Raw genomic sequence first — 5242 nt, forward strand, 5'->3', positions numbered from 1 at the left:
CGTTTAAGAAATTTTGTTTGCACAGGTGACACACACATAACATTTATACAGTCACACACATAGACATTCATTTAAAATTGACAGCATATTATCTATGATTACCATTGATTTAACATTGAAATCGCAGTTGGTATAAATGAGTGTTTGAACCTCTTAGTTCTCCCCCCATTGCTCTATATCTACGACCTGATGGAAGTACCACAAACTCTCTATGTAATGGATGGGAAGGGGAATTAATTATCACATAGGGTTTTTTAACAATGCGCTCTTTAAAAATGTCTTGAAGTGATATCTGTTGAACTCCAATAATCCTGGATGCAGTCTTAATTAACTTGGTCACTTCTACTAGACAAGGTAATACAATCACAGCATACAATGACACAGTACGAAATAACAGATTCAATAAAACTCTGATAAAACAGTGTCATTAGCACTTTACATAATTTAAAGGAATTCATTGTCCTTAGGAAAAATAAATGTTGTTGGACCTTTTTAAAAATGGCATCAATGTTGGTGTCAAAATTAAGTTTATTATCAATCACTGTACCCAAATACCTATACTCATCCACCAGCTCAAGATCCCTACCATTGATTACAGTAGGAGAGACAGAAATGACAGACTTTCCAAAGTCTATTATCATGTCCTTGGTCTTAGCTATATTTAAGTTTAGTCCACAGTTTGTACACCAAGAAACAAAGTCCTCCACCACAGAACCATGCGATGTCTCCTTATTTGCTAAAAGGCTCACAATAACAGTGTCATCCGCAAACTTCAGTATATTGTCCAATGTAGTACTGCAATCATTGGTATACAGGATAAAAAGCAGGGGCGAAAGTACGCACCCTTGAGGAGAACCTGTTGAGGAACAGAACATGGAGGATAGCTGGCCATTAACACGCACACACTGTGTCCTGTTCGTTAAAAAGTTGACTATCCATCCTACCAGATTAAGATCCAGGTCAAATAATTCCACAAGCTTCTCAGCTAACACATGTGGCCTAATTGTGTTGAATGCACATGAAAAATCAATAAAAGCCAACCGTGCCCTTGCTTTTGGAGTCTCCAGATGTTGAGCTACTAAATGCACTAGAGTCGTAACGGCATCTTCAACCCCCCTCCCTGCCCTATACGCAAACTGAAAGGGATCTAATTTATCTTCTACATACTTCAATATTTCCCCTCTCACAATCTTCTCAAATGTTTTCATCACCAGAGAGGTGAGGGCTACTGGTCTGAAATCATTTAAAACCTTTGGGGTCCTACATTTTACCACAGGAACAACTGTGGAGTGTTTCCAAATGTGTGGGACAATTTGCTTCTTAAGGGAAAGGTTAAAAATCTGTGTGAATATATCACTTAACTGTGAACTGCATGCTTTCAACACCTTGCCACTAATGTTGTCCGGTCCAGGGCTTTTATTTACTTTTATCTTTTTAAAAAACCTAGCCACTGTAGGAGCATCAATATTAAACACTGTATTACCTTGTGAATAATCATACTTTACACTATCATCATCCACATTAAATCTTAAATAAAAATTGTTTAGTTCATTAGCTAAACATACATTAGACGGATATCCTTTTAAAAAGACCATAGTCCTATTGGTTTCCTGCAGACCTGTCATTAATTTCATTCCGTTCCACAGATGCCCTTAGATCTGAATTTAAAAATTGATGCTCTATTTTTTCTTTATAATTATGTTTGCCTTCGCAATAGCTGCTCTTACTTCCTTCCTTTTAACAGAATAAGCAATGTTGTCACCGCTTTTGAAAGCAACCCTTTTTTCCTTTAAAAGATTTCTCAATTTCTGAATTAAACCAGGGCTTATTATTTGAATGGCAGGTGACCACTTTAGTAGGCTATCAATCACATTATCAACACAAAATGAAATGTAACTGCATACCACATCAGTCAACTCATTGATATTATCCAACAGTTTGTGAATAGCAGTCCAGTCCGTGCACTCGAAGCACCCTTGCAGTGCCGATATACCCTCCTCATTCCACACTTGGACCTTCCGCGTTTCTGTGCCTCTCCTTCGTAGCACAGTCTTATATTGGAAACAAGTGCACCACGCTATGGTCCGAAGAACCCAGTGGGGGCTCGGCGACGGATCGGTACGCTCCGCGTATGGATCCGTAACACAGGTCAAGAGTCTTATTTCCACGAGTATTACAGGTAATGTACTGATGGAAGTGGCTTAATGTTTTTTTTTTGCAGTTACTGTGGTTGAAACAGGCATGATGGGGCGTCAGGTGAAATGGACTGAAGTCGTTGTAACACGGAGAACAATACATCGTTGGCATTTTTAGTATTGGCTTTCGGGTGGATGTAGCTACACAACAGTCAGGAACACCTGGGCTTTCGGGTGGATGTACACAACCGATTTCATTTTACTTATTCTATGCCCCATATACTAGCGTTATAAACTAATCTGTTTTTAAAAATAAAACTCTTTACATTCGATTTTCATGAAAACGCATCCCAGAGAACGATCTACTCTGTAACCATGAGAGACGCATGATCTGTGCTGCTGGATTCATTTTTGGCGAAGTCTTCTGTAACGTTCTGCTCCTAGAGACAAGGCTGAGGATCCAAATGCAGTTTTAATGAAAGGGTAATCCACAATCGTAGTCAGCAATACAGGCAAGGTCAAAACACAGGTAGGCAGTCCAAACAAACAATCAAAGCAGGGGACAGAGGCAAAAGGGTAATCCAGGAAACAGGCAAGAAATCCAAAAACCGACACACATGAATCCAGGGAAAACACTCAGAAATGCAGTGTAACACTAAACAAGACTTTGCAATGAAAGACAGAGTGAACATGGTATATATAGGCAGAGGTAATGTGGTAATAAGACACAGGTGTAAACAGTGAGTGCTAATGAGTCCGGGCAAAGGATTATGGGTAATGTATTCTATGATAGAACAACAGTCCGGGTTGGAGTGCCCTCTGGTGGTGATCACGGGCACTCACACTGGTGAATTGTGACACCAGGTTTTTAAAAGCGCAACAATAAAGTGGACTTCATGCAAAAGGTTTTTTTTTCTGACATAACTAAAGAAATAAAATAAATAAAACTGGTGTGGAAGCAGCAAACACTTCCTTGATGTGACTATGGTCTACTGGTTTGTGTTTCTTTTGGTCCCGTGAAAGACGTGTCTGTTAATGCCTGGTCCGGATCCGGTATATTTGTGAATATTCCTGGACTTCTGTATATGATTGAAGTAGCAACTGATGGCAGTGTATTTGGTGTCAACTCTCAATGGGCCTTATTCCAAAGGTCAGGGGTGGACTGGGGCAAAAAAGTGGCCCTGTACTTTCTGGCACAAAGCGGCCCATCACACCCGGTCTGCAACACACCTCACCATAAACCCACCAGCTCAATATACACAGGGCAATTTTAAACACAGAATTTTAAGAACAGAACATTTATACAAAAATATGAATTATATTAATTTTTTTTATTGAAATGCTTATCATACTGAATGACTGGCATACTTCTTCAGGTTATAATTTTTTTAAATACAAATTTTGATTTCTCTTTTCCATACACTGTAGTTTAATATCATTAAGTTCAATACCTACCATAAAATCAGACCATATACAATGCTATGGTCTAGAAGACTTAGGATGTAGTGCAGAATGTGGACTGTTTTAGGGTGCCTTTCTAGTGGTTATAGTATCTAGACATCTGTAATTTTATGGAATAGAGCTCAAATAGTGGAAAAGAGTTTAAAAATTATATGAAAAATACAGCATATTAAAATGATTTCTGAAGAATCATGTGACACTTACTGAAGTAATGATGCTGAAAAGTCAGCTTTTACAGAAATAAATTACATTTTACAATACATTCTCATAGAAAACAACTAGGCCTATTGGAAATTGTATTAATATTTCTTAATATTTGAGGTTTTACTGTATTTTGATCAAATAAATTCAGCCTTCTTCTTTCAAAAACATTTTAAAAAGTCTTAATTATTTCAAACTTTTGATTACCAGTGTGTAAAATAATGCATGTGAACTAACTAGCAAATTATATATTTATTTTCATATATGACACTTTCCATTGGCTACTTGAATATGAAAGTTGCCAGTTTTAGCATGATGTATGTGTAGGCTAAGCCTACGTTTCAGAAATATATTTTGAGTATTATGAATAATTTGAAAATGATTGTGAAATTACTGAAGAAAGCCTGGAAACAGAAAGACAAACATTCCCTTTGATATGCTGAAAACTGTAATGTTTAAATAAAGCAACTGTGTTCCATTTGAGTTTGTGCTTTATTAACATTCATTATTTAACTGAACACATGAGCTAACGTGACTGCTTATCATGAACACTGCAGACTGTCTTACTTGAATTTCTTTAACACAGCAACTCCATCTTTCCAAGCACTTGGTCGCCACCTAGTGGCTAAAGTACATATTACATATTACAACATTAAACTGTTTTATATCACATCACCCTTCCTTTTGAGTTAATTCACAATGCAACAATGAAACATAAAATTACTTTAGTTAGAAACATTTTTTTTTTTTCAAAGAATGTTTCTTCTCTTTCTTCCTTCACACAAAATCCTTGTATTTCTGTGGAGTTGTGACAATTCGTCCAGACCTCGTTTTCACCCTTTCCGGGGAAATGACTGTTGTGTGACTGGAATCAGATTCACATAGACCAGTTCCTTGTTTTTCAACCTGTACTGGAATGTCTGGGGTGTTAACAGGCATAGAAGTCACAAGTTGTTCCTGACCATGAGTTTCCTTTGGCCCATGTGTCTGTTGAACTGGAGTATATGCTGGTTCATTATCACCGACTGTGGGCATTAGGTGTCGTCGATTTCGTCTGAGTACTCCAGTTTCAGATTGGATAAGGTACGACCGTGGTGTCTCACATTTCCTGAGAATCGTACCAGATCTTATCCACCCTCTTTCAACATCCAGCTTGACTGCAACAGGAGTTCCTGGAGGAATCTCTGGTAATTTTCTGACACTGTTTCTTTGGTTGTAATACTTCCTATAGCTCCTCTTTGCTTTCTGATCAGCCTTTCTCACTTGCCGAAGATCAGGCCATTCAAGTTTCAGGTGCGATTCTAGTGTGGGAACTGTAGTTCTAATCTGTCTACCCATCATGAGCTGTGCGGGACTTACACCTGTAGCTTGAAGGGGTGTGGCTCTGTAGCTCATCAAAGCTGTAAATGGGTCAGACTGCTTCAAAATCTTTTTAGCTGTTTGTA

The sequence above is a fragment of the Gobio gobio genome, assembly GCF_949357685.1.
Source record: "Gobio gobio genome assembly, chromosome: 22".
NCBI classification, from domain to species: Eukaryota; Metazoa; Chordata; class Actinopteri; order Cypriniformes; family Gobionidae; genus Gobio; species Gobio gobio.